Source organism: Phyllobates terribilis, unplaced genomic scaffold, assembly GCF_046119375.1.
Source record: "Phyllobates terribilis strain yellow unplaced genomic scaffold, ASM4611937v1 Scaffold_5__5_contigs__length_657084704, whole genome shotgun sequence".
Lineage (NCBI taxonomy): Eukaryota > Metazoa > Chordata > Amphibia > Anura > Dendrobatidae > Phyllobates > Phyllobates terribilis.
This window is the reverse complement of record NW_027362765.1, coordinates 121,388,925-121,405,030: the sequence shown is the minus strand read 5'-3', so window position 1 is coordinate 121,405,030 and position 16,106 is coordinate 121,388,925. Positions and strand designations below refer to the sequence as shown.

The window sequence follows — 16,106 nt, the reverse complement described above, 5'->3', positions numbered from 1 at the left end:
CCCATTGTTTTAGGTTTGAAAGTATTGTTTATCATTTGCTCTTTTGTATTTAACACGAGTGCTCTATACAACAAAACTGTTACACTTGATTCATTTTTTTCAGGAGATACTCCACATTATGTACTTAAACTTCATAAACTTCATGGGTGCCAATAACAATGAGCAGTACTGTATGGCTTAGGAATTAATGCGGGAAGGAGAGCTCAGGGTCCCGGGGAATAGTGCCAACTTCGCTCTCGGCTACAGGTTCTATGGTAGCAAGGATGCAGCTGTGCTGGAGAAAAGAATGTCTAGAAGGTTGGAGAAGTGTTAAAACTAGTGACTGGAGAAGGGCAATTACGGTACAGGAGGGGAAGATAGAGTAGATAGAATGGGAATAGGGGTTAGAACAGTTAATACAGAGGGATATAGATAAAGAAAAATACATTAAGGCTATGTGCGCATGTTCAGGATTTGATTGCAGAAATTTCTGCAGCGTTTCTGCATCACTTGGCAGGAAAAAAGCTGCAGAAGAAAAAGCACGTTTTTTAGATGCGTTTTTTTACATCAATGAATGCTTTTTGGAGCTAAATATATTTCAAAAAAGAAATGTGTGACATTGCTTTAACTCTTGGATTACCGTGAGACCTGGGGTGAGAATTTTGGTTAATTTAAATGATTAAAGAATGTGTCTGTTGTATTTCAAATAAATAAACACACACAGAGTAAAACACTTTAACTCTTTACTTTAATTAGGTTTAGTAATGAAAGGGTCTGATTGACACCTTTTTATCACTAAACAAAAGGGCTAGGTTTCAACTAAACCAATCTTATTAGCATTTCCATTCATGTAATTTCTGGGGCAGTTTAGAGCTGCTATTATTAGCCTAGGAGCCTAGGAAGGTGCCATTACACAAACATGTTCCCTGGCTATTAATAACAGCTCACAGCTGTTTGTTTAGCCCCTACGTCCCCAAGATCAGCAACTAGTAGCGCTTTGGACGCAGCGTATTTTAGCTGCGTCCAAAACGTTGTGTACTAATGCCAGAGTTTTGTTGTCAATACATGCAGATCCACCGCATGTAATGACTCTTCAATCTGTCAAAATCTGCAGGGGAAAATTGACATGCTGCAGGTGAGTTTGGGTAAGTGGCCACGATCAGGAGTCGCTGCATGTTTGAAGCTGCGTGTTTATACAGCGTTGAACCCGCAGTTTCAAGATGTTACAGCATAGTGGATGGAATTTCTAGAAATCCCATGTGCACTATGCGTGCATCTGAGGGTGCGGATCACCGGTGGACACTGACATGCAGTGCGTCTTCCAGGTCTGCATGTCAATTTCTCTTGCGGAGTCGCTAGTCTCCGCAACAGAAATTTGACCACTAGAATGTATTAACCATGCGGATTTACCGCATTCAAGTGAACACATGCGGATTTACCTGCGTTCAATAGAACGCATTTTGGACACAGCTAAAATACGTCCGGATCGTGTGCACATGGTCTAAAATTAAAAAAAAATGGCGTGGGCTCCCGCGTCATTTTCATAACCAGCAGAGGGAAAGCCGACAGCTGGGAGCTGATATTAGTAGCCGGGGAAAGGGCCATTAGCCAACAATGTTCCCTGGCTATTAACAGCGCACAGCTGTTTACATAGCCTTTACTGGCTAGATTACAGGGAGACCCCAGAAAATAATTGACATAGGGTCCCACTATAAAATCTAACCAGCAAAGGCTAAACAGACAGCTGCGGGCTGATATTAATAGCCAGGGAAGGGGTTATGGATCCTGGCCCCCTCCGAGGCTAATAATATCAGCTCTCAGCAGTCCCAGAAATGGCGCATCAATAAGATGCGCCAAATCAGGCGCTTAGCCTCGCTCTTCCCACAGCCGTGTAGCGGTGCCGAGTGGGGTAATAAGGTTGGGGTTCATGTCAGCCTTGTATTTGGTGGCTGACATTACGCCCAGGTTAGTAATGGAGAAGAGTCTATAAGTCGCCCCCATTACTAACCCCGTAGTAATGTTTACAACTCTTTTTCAATAAAGACCCGGCCAGAATAAAGTCTTTTATTGAAATAAAATTACACATGGTTTTAATAATTTATTATTCTCCTAATCCCTCGTCTCCTGTAAAAAAAAAAAAATAAAAAACAACTATATCCCTCACCTGTCCCCCGTTATGATGTAATCCGAGTGTACCATGGCGATACGGGCCACTTCTACAGCAGCCACACCAATCACTGATGTCACTGCTGTAGAAGACAGCACTATACACTGTCAGGAGTGTTATCACTCCTGTTAGTGTACATCGCTGTACTGCAGGCTGAGGTCACCAGCTGATTATCTCTGGTGACCTTATTTACCGCATCAGTGATGTGTGGGAACATTCGTGGGAAAATTCCCACACAGCACTGATGCCGTAAAGTGAGGTCCCAGAGATCGTCAGCTGATCTCCAGCTGACGAACGCCAGTGAACTCAGTCGGCAGCGCAGTGATGTATACTGCCTGGAGCGAAGGCGCTCCCGTCAGTGTACCGCTGGACACCAGGTGATCAGGTCGCCAGGGGACATCGGGAGGACGCCGGACAGGCGAGTATAAGGTGTTTTTTTATTTTAATGTAGATTTATTTATTTTTAAACAGCGCGCAAAGATGCCAGCTCAGCTGAGGAGACTACTTCTCCCCTCAGCCGCGCCGCTCTCGATGTTATCAGCATGAGTGGCAGTCAGATGATGGGAGAAGTAGTCTTCTTCCCTGGCCCGGGTACCATTCTTTGTGCGTTTTTGTGCTGCAGAAACGCTACAAAGAATGGATATGCTGCGGATTTTAACGCAATGACAATCCTAAGCGGAAAATTCCGGATCATGTGCACAGCACATCAGGATTGTCATTGCATTAGCAGGCAGACGGATTACCTAGCGTTTGTGGTGTATTTCCAAGAGGAGAAAATGCATCAAAAACGCACAGTGTGCACATAGCCTAACTGGAAGCTATCATTAGAATATTACCTATTGCTTAAATCAGGTTTTTCTTACATACATTGAAAAAAAATTGCATTTTTTTCATATCATGATCTGTAGATATAAAAAAAAATAGTAATCTTGCAATTTTCACTCTGGCAACTTGGGCTTTTTTAGACTCATAATGCCTGTCTTTTCAGCAAGGGTTTTCAGTAAGTTCCCTTATAAGAAGTAGGATTACAAAAATAAGCAACAGGTCTACACACAGCATACCAACAGTATTCACCATACATAATAGGCGTTATCATAGCTGACCCCCCACCTTCACAATGACCTTTGTACCTGCTCGTTAGATGACTCAACACAAAAGATAGGGTCCTGTCTATTCATTGTGGACAATGTACATGTTGAATTCCTGAAACAGAAAGTTAAAAAACGTCCAGTGGCCATTTAAATATAAATGCAAGATTTATATTTAATAATTCTGATAATGATATTAAAAAAAAAAATAAAAAAAAAACATTGCCATAGATTGAAAACAAACAAACAAAAAATTAAAACTGCTTTTCCGGGATTTTGCTTATTTTTTCCTATGGGCCTAAGAACTTATTTAGCAACTACAGTACCTGCCTGTTCTGCCCAGTGCTGATCTCTGCTGGCTTAGAGTGGTCACGGACCACTCATGCTGACAAATCTGCTACTTTATTTGACCTCACATCAACAAAGCAGCCCTATCTCATCTGCTCAGTTGACGTAGCATCACTGCTGACATCATGCTAATTGACGGCTGGCTCCCCAAAGCATGACATTGGCAGAGATGCACCATTAGAAGAGCAGAAGAGAAGAAGCTGCTCTGTCGATGTGAAGTCAACAGAATCTGCAGAATACCAGTGACCGCTCTCAGCAAGCACAGATCGACGCTGGGCAGAACTGCCTGTAAGTTCTTAGCCCCATAGGGAAAATAAGCAAGTCTCGGATAACCCCTTTAACACAAAAACCCGATTTAGACCATAGGTCGTTCACCGATGATAGTTTCCCCTTAAAGCGATTGTCCAGTCCAAATCGATAAGCCTGCAGTCACTGCTACTGAAGACTTATGAATCCCCCCAGGGCACGCACTGTGCATTGCGGGGATTCATCTGTCTCCGCCCTGGGCCCGGAGGGTATGTATGCGTTATACATACTCCCGGCCAGGGCCCGTCTAGTGGGCGTGGCCTTGCTCCATACACTTGTATGATGCTGGTTTATGAGGTTATTTTCATTGAGAAACTACAGGATAGAATATCTTAGAAAACCTTCAAACATTTTCCCACAACCGAGGTTAAACTTACAGGCCTATAATTTCCTGGCTCAGTTTTTGACCATTTATTCAATGGCAAACTTTTTTGGCCCCAATATAAGCACTGTTTTATTTATTCAAAACACCTTTATCACTGCCACCAAAGAAGACATAAATAATACTATTTTACAGACATAGGGAAAAAAAAAAAACTTGAGTGCATGAAAAGGCTTCTCCTGGTTTTGATATGGTGAAATAGGGTGACAGCGTAAGACCAGGAGACTGGGGTTAAAGGGGTTTTCCACCATATTAACAATAAATCTCCAAGGGCTCAGGGGGTTGTAATTAAAAACTCTACTCACCTCTTGGACAACTGACACTCTTTCAGGCTGACAACTGTGTCCCTAGTCAAACTGCTGGCATTTAACATCCATCGAAGCCGTCATGTGATGACAGCAGTCAATCAGCAGTCTCTGATCGGCTCAAGACAGCTTATTCAATTTGAAAAGGAAACCTATGCTGGTTTACAAGCCCCTGGACACATGGAGCTTTACTGTTAATGTAATGAAAAGCTCTCTTAATTTAATCTAAATACAAAATGCCAAATTCACCCTCCAAATCTTATACCAGAAGGTGAGTTTGGCATTGATTTTGGAGAAAGATTCATAAGTACACATCATCATAGGAGTCTGCCCACAATTTTAAATTATCATCCAGGGGGATGCTGAAAGAATCCGTAGGGACTCGCCTAGTTATCCAGTCATTTCAAAAAACCCTTTTCTTTGGAGATCTCTTTCTCCCCTGACTGGCAACACAGGTAGGAATGAGGAGTGAACCACACCAGTCATTGCAACAGGTATAGACAACACCAGGCTTATTTGCCCAAGGTAAGTCCAACACATCACCTGGCACATTACGGTTTCCCATAAAGTAGTCCAAAAAGACTGCGTGGTATAGATTTTGTTAACATGGGTACTACATGTCACTGTACTGAATACAGTCTATACCGTTCTTTTCGCTTGATGAGTACTTGAGAGTATTCCCCAGTTTATATTCCAACCAAACAAGGGATAAATAACATGTGAACAGAGAATATCACACTGCCGAAGATTTATGAACATATAAGCATAAAAAAGATGTAGATACCAATTCACATTTGGTAAAAGCTTCTTTTAAAGACTATAGGAACAACCTGATTGGTGGAAATGACTTCACTTCCTCTTGCACTTTCCTCAAAAAAAAATTGAGATTGTGCAATTTGTTTGACTATTCCCCCCATTATATGGGATATTCTAGAGGATTCAGTGCTGATGTTCAACTGAACCTCTCCTCTCCCCCTTTATTCGGATTTGACAGTGACTGATTATGAAGGATTAGATCCTATCTTGCAGAATGACTTAACAGAAAAGCCTGTGCCATCAAAGCAACATGGAGCTTTCTCTCATTCATTAATAGATAATATCTCACCTCAGCAAAGGACATTATTAGTTTCCAAGAGAGGGCTGCACCAGTGTACCCTTTGCTTTGCTGAACAGCTCTATTAAAATGCCCGGCACCTGTCAAATGAACAATATCCATATTGTCCCATATCTCCTGCTATTCAGCTGAATGTAATAGAAGAGCCAGGGCTTTAATTGGATGGCTGCAAATTACATCTACTAATACTGCATATGAATAGATGGTAATTCAGATTTATTAAATTATGTATCAGCAGAAATGTAATTAATTTAATGGAACAATGGCTAAACAAAATATGGACAGAATATCACAAATCTTTTTAATTAAACTTATAGACCAATATTCTGTTTTTCTTTTAGGATTCTTAAAATTACAATTTTAACCCTCTCTCTTTTATGGACAGAATATAATTTGAATACTAAAAACACCCTGAAAGCATCAGTTTGTATAAAGAGGCCATCATTTTATATTAAGACTCCTTCTCTCCAAAGCAGACATCGAAGCAGTTGCCCAAAATAAACATAATGGTGTGCATATGTGGGCCGAAACAGATAATCCCCACTAATCATTCAACCATCAGCCATGAATAGATCATAGGTCCATAATATAGCGAACTGTAATGCTCTAGACTTCCACCCAGGATAAGAAAGCATGTCACTACAAGAGCAACCTTGTCGTGTGTCTGGCAGTTCCTACAATGTTGGTTTCTGTACGAAGAAAAAGAAAAAAAACAGAATCCTTTAGATCTTCTATTCTTAGCAGTCAACAGAGAAGTGAAATAAAACAAAAGGATTATATTAAAACTAAAAACGTACTGCATGACTCACGTTGCAGTTTTTAGGCTTTTTAGTGCAGATATTGATGCGCATTTGCGACTGTTTTCACCCTAAACATTGCAAACACTGCAGCATAAATTAAAATGCTGTGGATGTCAACTCTGCAGCAATGGTCAATTTATGCTGACGATTTTCTCCGTAATGTGTGAATGAGATTTCTGTGCTGCATATACACATGTGGTCAAAATTGTTGGTACCCCTCGTTTAATGAAAGTAAAACACACAATGGTCACAGAAATAGCTTGAATCTGACAAAAGTAATAATTAAAAATCTATGAAGATGAACAAAAGAAAGTCAGACATTTCTTTCTTCATACCGGAAAAACACTGATGGAAAACACTTGTGACACCAGTACCATTTTTTCACAGACAAGTGAAGGAGCCCATACTGTCTGTTAAACAAAAAATGAAAAGTGGGTTTGGTATAGACCGGCATATGAAACGTTCCCCGTAACTGGTCTATAGGACTTTGTTCTATGTGTGAATAGTCCCTTATGCACTAGAAAAAAAAAAACAACATCTCTATGGGGATGGGTCACAGGTTCAGAATAAGTTCATTTTCTTGCCAACATAATATAGGAGCATTTTTTGCACCCATATTCCAAGCACAAGTCTCCACCAGTCCATGAGCCAATGACCCGAACTGCTGGCCATCATAGATCCCTATAAGGGCTCGTACAGACGGTCGTATTTTCAGTCTGAGTGCAATCCAACAAAACATTGGATAGCACTCGGACCAATGTTATTCTATAGGGCCGTGTACATGTCCGATTGCTTACTCAAACAGACCTGGTGCAGAAAAAAAAAAATAAATAAATAAATAAATAAATAAAAATCGCTGCATGCATGAGTTGGATCACACTTAGCCATGCAAGTTAATGAGTCTGTGGAAAACATCGGACTGCACTCGAATGATATGAGTGCGGTCCGATTTCCGCTACCTGTCAAAATGAAGATGGATACTTCCCCCACCCCTTGTCTTCTCTACATCCAAGAGTTTCGGATGACACTATTATAGGAGTCTAATCAGAGTGACATTTGCATAATTGACCGGATACTCTCAGATGACAGAATCTACGGTTGGGCGACCTCATGGTATTAGTTCAGGCTCATACCCACAGTCAGGTGGGCAGTTGTGCCCCCATCTGGACTTGCTTGAGACGCTGACCCTCTATAAACCCCCCTACTTGTTGGAGCTTTTTTTTAATGCAAAGACATTTTGATCTCATTAAAAAAAAAAAAAAACACCAGTTAAAAAATAACAAAACAAAAAAAAAGTAAAAGACACCATGTGAATATTTTAGAAACCTCATTCATTTTGCTGCTAATGTGAAATGCTGCACCTTTTTCCACACAAGTTGTAAACCGCACATAAAGTGTGTGAACACGCTCTTGGTAGACCCCGTGTGCCCTCACATACATTTAGGCTGCGTGCACACGATGCGTTTTTGATGCATTTATGCTGCAGAATTTCCGCAGCGAAAACGCATCAAAAACGCATGGTAATCCGCACCCCATGGTCCCCAATGGCATTCCGCAATGTCAATGCACATGCTGCGGATTTTTCCGCAGCGTTTCTGCAGCGCTCATAAATCCGCAGCACGTTCATTAATTTTGTGGAAGCGCCGCCATTGACTTGAGAAGCATAGAATCCGTGTCTGTACATTTGTACAAGCGGATAATATGCGTTTCAATGTGCGGATGGTACCCAGTACTGGAGGAGAGAAGACTCTCATCCAGACCTGGGTACCATTGTACCTGTAAAAAAAAAAAGAACAAAATAAAAAATAAAGTTTATATTCACCTGTCCAGCGGCCCCTGCAGCGCTTCTCCTTCCAGGACCTGAGATGACGTCGCGGTCATGTGACTGCAGGCTGTCTCGCGAGATGCCGGCAAGCCAGGAAGGAGCGCGACAGCTCACGCGGCGGGGGATCGGGTGAGTATAGCTTTATTTTTTTTATTTTTACGGTCACAGTATATAAATCCAAGCCGTTTGCATGGATTTATACAGTGTGACCTAGTTGTCAAGCACTTTCCAAGTGATGCTATCGCCTGGAAAGTGCTTGTCAATCTGCATGCGGAAACACATGCGTTAACGCATGTGAATCTGCATGCATTCTGCAGGAAAAACGCATGCACAATCTGCATGCGTTTTTTCTGCCAGGGAGATGCAGAAATGCTGCAGAAATTTTCTGCTTCATTTCTGCATCGTGGGCACATAGCCTAAGCGCCCACGTAGCGTTTTTCAAGCATTTATGCTGCGGAATTTCCGCAGCGTAAACGCTTGTGAAACGCTAGGTAATCCGCACCCCATGGTCCCCAAGGGGATTCCGCATGTTCTATGCACATGCTGCGAATTTTTCCGCAGCGTTTATGCTGCGTACAAAAATCTGCAGCATGTCATTTAATTTTGCAGAAGCGCAGCGGAATGGCCGCCATTGACTTGCATTGAGACGCATAGAATGCGCATCTGTACATTTGACAAGCGGATTCTATATGCGTCTCTATGTGCGGATGGTACCATTGTACCTGTAAAAAAAGAATAAAGTAAAAAATAAAGTTTATACTCACCTTTCCGAAGGCTTCTCTGCATGCCGGCATCGCTGAAAGACCTTCGGTGACGTCAGTCATGTGACCGCAGGCCCTTCACCGCTGTGTCTCGCGATATGCCGGCAGCCAGGAAGCAGCGCTGCAGCACACGCCGGGGCATCGGGGGCAAGTATAGCTTTATTTTTTACGGTTCACACTGTATAAATCCATGCCGTTTGCACGGATTTATACAGTGTGACCTAGTTGTCAAGCTCTTTCCAAGTGATGCTATCGCCTGGAAAGCGCTTGTCAATCTGCATGCGGAGCCGCATGTATTCTGCAGGAAAAACGCATGCACAGTCTGCATGCGTTTTTTGTGCCAGGGAGATGCAGAAATTTTCTGCTTCATTTCTGCATCGTGGGCACATAGCCTAAAACAAAAATTAATTGTGGTTTCCTAGCGGTGAGAGGCAGCAACATCAATCGGTCTTCATAGTCCTGTCAGGTTTCAGCAGAATAGTGTGCGCCTCACAACAGAGGATGGCGGACCGTCTACTATAACAGGAAGCCAGTATCCTCCAAGTGTTGTAAGAGAGCAGTGCCGCTAGTTTTCCCATTTCTCCAGGCGCCAGTCACCGTCACACACGGAGGTACCTGGACTCGCTTTTCTCTCAGACATATTTCTTGTCATCTCTCGCGGTCTCTCGTCAGCCGCGCCACACTATTGGCTGCAGCGTACCACGTGAACAAACAGGCGGAAAAGGATGCGCTGATGAACAGAGAGTTCCGCATTGCCCATTGGCCGCAGTGGATCAAGTGGCTAAAAAGGCGGGAAAGACTATGAACGCCAGCCGCACGTTTCCATTGGATGCCGCAGATCACGTGATCGAACAAGGACGTAAAAAAAAAAAAAAACTCTCCTTGGTAACGTTTTGACAACAGAAATCACGTCACCGTGGATTGACTGGAGAGCTCGCGCTCCCTGAGGTGAGACGCTGCAGAGCTGATAAAGTGTGATGTGCAAATGGTAGAAATGTCCTGAGGCAAAGAGGTGGGAGAGCTGTGTCCCGCTGTAAAGGAGCCGTAGACGTGCTGTGCCGGGATATACTGAGGAAAGGTCCTGTGCTGGGATAAAGAAGTGAGAGAGGTTCTGGCATGGGATAAAGAACTGGGAGAGGTCCAGGCATGGGATAAAGAACCGAGAGAGGTCTAGGCATGGGATAAAGAACTAGTGAGGTCCTGTGCTGGGATAAAGAACTGGGAGAGATCCAGGCATGAGATAAAGAACTGGGAGAGGTCATGTGGTGGGATAGAGAACTGGGAGAGGTCCAGGCATGGGATAAAGAGCTAGGAGAGGTCCTGTGCTGGGATAGAGAACTGGGAGAGGTCCAGGCATGGGATAAAGAGCTAGTAGAGGTCCTGTGCTGGGATAGAGAACTGGGAGAGGTCCTATGCTGGGATAGAGAACTGGGAGAGGTCCTATGCTGGGATAGAGAATTGGGAGAGGTCCTGTCCTGGGATAGAGAACTGGGAGAGGTCCTGGCATGGGATAAAGAACTAGGAGAGGTCCAGGCATGGGATAAAGAGCTGGGAGAGGTCCTGTGCTGGGATAGAGAACTGGGAGAGGTCCTGTGCTGGGATAAAGAACTGGGAGAGGTCCTGTGCTGGGATAGAGAACTGGGAGAGGTCCTGTGCTGGGATAGAGAACTGGGAGAGGGCCTGTGCTGGGATAAAGAACTGGGAGAGGGCCTGTGCTGGGATAAAGAACTGGGAGAGGTCCTGTGCTGGGATAAAGAGCTGGGAGAGGTCCTGTGCTTGGATAGAGAACTGGGAGAGGTCCTGTGCTGGGATAAAGAAGTGAGAGAGTTCCTGGCATGGGATAAAGAACTGAGAGAGGTCCTGGCATGGGATAAAGAACTGGGAGAGGTCCTGTGCTGGGATAAAGAACTAGGAGAGGTCCTGTGCTGGGATAAAGAGCTGGGAGAGGTCCTGTGCTGGGATAGAGAACTGGGAGAGGTCCTGTGCTGGGATAAAGAAGTGAGAGAGTTCCTGGCATGGGATAAAGAACTGAGAGAGGTTATGGCATGGAATAAAGAACTGAGAGAGGTCCTGTGCTGGGATAAAGAACTGGGAGAGGTCCTGGCATGGGATAAAGAACTGGGAGAGGTCCTGTGCTGGGATAAAAAGCTGGGAGAGGTCCTGTGCTGGGATAAAGAGCTGGGAGAGGTCCTGTGCTGGGATAAAGAAGTGAGAGAGGTTATGGCATGGGATAAAGAGCTGAGAGAGGTCCTGGCATGGGATAAAGAACTGGGAGAGGTCCTGTGCTGGGATAAAGAAGTGAGAGAGTTCCTGGCATGGGATAAAGAACTGAGAGAGGTCCTGGCATGGGATAAAGAACTAGGAGAGGTCCTGTGCTGGGATAAAGAACTGGGAGAGGTCCTGTGCTGGGATAAAGAGCTGGGAGAGGTCCTGTGCTGGGATAGAGAACTGGGAGAGGTCCTGTGCTGGGATAAAGAAGTGAGAGAGTTCCTGGCATGGGATAAAGAACTGAGAGAGGTTATGGCATGGGATAAAGAACTGAGAAAGGTCCTGGCATGGGATAAAGAACTGGGAGAGGTCCTGGCATGGGATAAAGAGCTGGGAGAGGTCCTGTGCTGGGATAAAAAGCTGGGAGAGGTCCTGTGCTGGGATAAAGAGCTGGGAGAGGTCCTGTGCTGGGATAAAGAAGTGAGAGAGGTTATGGCATGGGATAAAGAACTGAGAGAGGTCCTGGCATGGGATAAAGAACTGGGAGAGGTCCTGTGCTGGGATAGAGAACTGAGAGAGGTCCTGTGCTGGGATAAAGAGCTGGGAGAGGTCCTGTGCTGGGATAAAGAACTGGGAGAGGTCCTGTACTGGGATAAAGAACTGGGAGAGGTCCTGTGCTGGGATAGAGAACTGGGAGAGGTCCTGTGCTGGGATAAAGAGCTGGGAGAGGTCCTGTGCTGGGATAAAGAGCTGGGAGAGGTCCTGTGCTGGGATAAAGAGCTGGAAGAGGTCCTGTGCTGGGATAAAGAGCTGGGAGAGGTCCTGTGCTGGGATAAAGAACTGGGAGAGGTCCTGTACTGGGATAAAGAACTGGCAGAGGTCCTGTGCTGGGATAGAGAACTGGGAGAGGTCCTGTGCTGGGATAAAGAGCTGGGAGAGGTCCTGTGCTGGGATAAAGAACTGGGAGAGGTCCCATCCTGGGACAAAGAACTAGAGGAAATTCTACTTTTAAATTTAGAAGCCAATGAGATCCAGACACAGGTGAAGGGTGTAGGTAAGAATTAAGAAATGGATAACATTCCACCCTGGTGATTATTAATGGGCGATATCCCGTCCTTGGACTGAGGAATATGAAATATTCTGTACTTAGAAATGGAAGAAATCTCGTCCTTGGACATAGAAGTAGGGGAGCCCCTGTCAATGGATATATAAGTAGGAGAAATCTTGTCGTTGGACACAGAAGTAGGAGAGATTCCATCCTTGGACATACGAGAAATGCCGTCCTTGGACATATAAGCAAGAGAGATCCTGTCATTGGACCCAGAAGTAGGAGAGACCTCATTCTTGGACATATCAGTAGGAGAGATCCCGTCCTTGAATTTAGCAATAGAAGGAATCCCATTCCTAGACATGGGAGATCTCATGTCCTTGGATGAAGAAATGGGAAAAATCCCGTTCCTTGACTTAGATATAGGAGAGAATCCATAACTGGATTAAGAACTGGATTGGATTTTGATCTCATATTAGGAATGATGAACTTCTTTTCCTGACGTTTAGAGCTTTGGGGATTCTGTCCCAGGGTATAGAAATTGCAAAAATCTAATATAGGAGATTAGAAATGGGAGAGATTCTGTTTTATAATGTAGAAATTAGGGGCAACACGGTGGCTCAGTGGTTAGCACTGAGCTCAAATCCCACCAAGGACAACATCTGCAAGGAGTTTGTATGTTCTCCCCATGTTTGCGTATGTTTCCTCCAGGTTTTCCAGTTTCCTCCCACACTCCAAAGACATACTGATAGGGAATCTAGATTGTGATTTATCTGTAACGTGCTGTGGAATATGATGGCGCTATATAAGTAGGCATAGTAAATTAAACTAAATAACCTTGTTTTGGCATTTTGAAATGGGAAATATTAATGAGATTGTGACCCAAGATGAGAAACCAGATAAAGAGATGGGTTCCTGTCTTATGATCATAAAGATGGACCGAGAGAGACAAAGAAGATTGAGAATAGATAACAATGCAGAGTGGGATAGTCTACAAAATTTTGACCAAAACAGAAAAATATCACTAGTAATAAACTATGCGTAGAGGATTTCAGTGTCCAATCTGAGTCAGTGGTGTTTAGAAGCTTTTTGAGTGACGCAGTCCTTTCATTATGGAAATCAGTGGGACTCTCAGCAAATCTTGTACTTCCCCATTAAGAGACTGCAGCACTGAAGATCACATTCATACAGCCGCATCTTAAACCCAGTGTAAAGATCCTGAAGGCTGAAAATCATATTTAGGCTGGGTTCAAATGGCTGTATTTCACAGTCTGTATATGGACCAACTGCGGGCATATGTGAGGCTGTAATTTCTTTATCTGCCATATTGCTTATACTTGAAAAAGGCTGCTTGTTGGCTGAAATGTTACTTTTATTTTGCATTTAAAGCAGGGATCTCAAACAGAGGGCCAAAATGAAAAGCTTGGACAAAGTCGCGGGCCAGCCAGTATACAGTATAATGGGCCCCACACAGTCCTCCATACAGAATAATGGGCCCCACATAGTCCTACATACAGAATAATGGGCCCCACATAGTGCTCCATACAGTATAATGGACCCCACATAGTCCTCCATACAGTATAATGGACCCCACATAGTCCTCCATACAGTATAATGGGCCACACATAGCCCTCCTTATAGTATTATGGGCCACATATTGCCTTCCATACAGTATAATGGACCCCACAAAGTCCTCCATACAGAATAATGGCCCCACATAGAGATGGTGGTTCTGGTGTCGCGGGCCATATAATCACCCTGCGGGCCAGATTTTGCCATGTATGAAATAAAGGAGTAAAATTATCTCTGTGGTGCCTTGAAAACAATTTGTTTCAGGCTGTAATTTCGGGTCAGGAGACCTAAACGTGGTGTTCTAATGCTTTTGTTGTCGGTCCACCGCATATAATGACGCTTCAATCGGTCAAAATCTGCAGCGGAGACCGGCGTGTCTGCTACAGAAATTGACATGCTGCGGGTGAGTTTGGGTACGTGGCCGCGGTCAGGAGCCGCTGCAGGTTTGACGCTGCATGTTTGTATAGCGTCAAACCTGCAGTGTCCAGATGTTACGGTATAGTGGATGGGATCTCTAGAAATCCCATGTCCACTACGCGTACGTGAGAGGCTGCGGATTACCCGTGGACACGGACATGCAGCGCCTCTTTCAGGACCGCCGCATGTCAAATTCTCTTGCAGAGTCGCTAATCTCCGCAACAGAAATTTGACCACTAGAATGTATAGAATGCGGTAAATACGCATGGTTCAGTGAACACATGTGGATTTACCTGCGTTCAGTAGAATGCAACACTTTGCACGCAGCAAAAAACATGCTTCCAAAGCGCTGCTACGTCCGGATCGTGGGCACAGAGCCTAAAATTTAAAAAAAAAAATGGTGTGGGCTCCCGCATCTGCTATATAATCGGCTTATCCCGTCTGTCTGTCCATCCAGGAAATCCTGCGTCGCTGATTGGTCCGGCCGCGGCCAATCAGCAACGCAGAATTTCAGAACAAGATGGCGATCGTTAGCGGCTCATCTGCCGCATGGAGGTTAGCGGCGATGCAGGCGGGGGATGACCGGCGCTAGCTGGTCATCTCCCGGCTTCTCGCAGCAGAAGTACCCCGACCGGCGGCCTAGGCGGCGCCGCTCCCCAGTCCTCCCTTTACACTTGCCGTCGGGAGATCAGCGACTCTAGCCGCTGATCTCCCCACGGTAGGCGCATGGAGGTCAGCGGCGATGCAGCCGGGAGATGACCGTCGCTAACCGGTCATCTCCCGGCTGCTCGCAGCGGAAGTACCCGCACAGGCAGCGCCGCTCCCTGGTCCTCACTAACACGCCGGCCGCGACCAATCAGCGATATTGGCGTGAAATTTAAAACACCGCTGTCCTGATTGGTCGCGGCCGCCACCAATCAGCTACGAGCGCAGTCTGGCCGTGAATTGGCGCCGGATTTGAAACACGCTTCGCTGATTGGTCGCACCTGCCCGGCCACGACCAATCAGTGATATTGGCGCGAAATTTAAAACACCGCTTCTCTGATTGGTCACGGCCAGCCGGCCTCGACCAATCAGCGACTGGCGCAGCCCAGCCGCGAATTGGCCCCGGACTTGAAACACGCAGGCCACCGTCGGGAGATCAGCGGCGACGCAGCCGGGAGATGACCGGTGCTAGCCGGTCATCTCCCGGCTGCTCACAGCAGAAGTACCCCGACCGGCGGCCTCGCTCCCCGGTCCTCCCTTCACACTTGCCGTCGGGAGATCAGCGGCCCTAGCCGCTGATCTCCCCACGGTGGCCGCATGGAGGTCAGCGGCGATGCAGCCGGGGGATAACCCCACCCACAGCCCTTCATTCACCGTGGTACGCGGAACAGGAGACCCCTGGCTGCAGCCGCAAATAGTCATTATGTAAGCGGAAGCAAGAGCTGGCTGCAGCCGGGGGAATTACTTGCTGGCTGTGCGTGGTCAGCGATGTTGTCACAAGCAGTATTGACAACATGACGTAATTACAGAATTCATGAGGGGCCCTGGGGGGATACATTGGGGGGTTCATTTAAACTAGTGCACAACCCATTTAAACACCGCTTCGCTGATTAGTCGCGCCCGGTCAGCCGCATACATATTCTAGAATACTCGATGCGTTAGAATCGGGCCACCATCTAGTCATTTTTATAACCAGCAGAGGGAAAGCCGACCGCTGGGGGCTGGTATTAGTAGCCGGGGAAGGGGCCATTAGCCAACAATGTTCCCTGGCTATTAATATCAGCCCACAGCTGTTTGTTTA

General features: G+C 45.5%; 1 protein-coding gene across 1 annotated transcript in view; it reads left to right on the top strand.

The window, feature by feature from the left end:
- The first annotated feature begins 9,817 nt into the window (after nucleotides 1-9,817).
- The window catches only part of LKAAEAR1 (LKAAEAR motif containing 1), a 40,440-nt gene continuing 34,151 nt past the window's right edge, over nucleotides 9,818-16,106 (top strand). The window contains exon 1 of the mRNA XM_073682901.1: nucleotides 9,818-10,023. The gene's annotated coding sequence lies outside the window, so the exon portion shown is untranslated. The remainder of the gene's footprint in view (nucleotides 10,024-16,106) is intronic.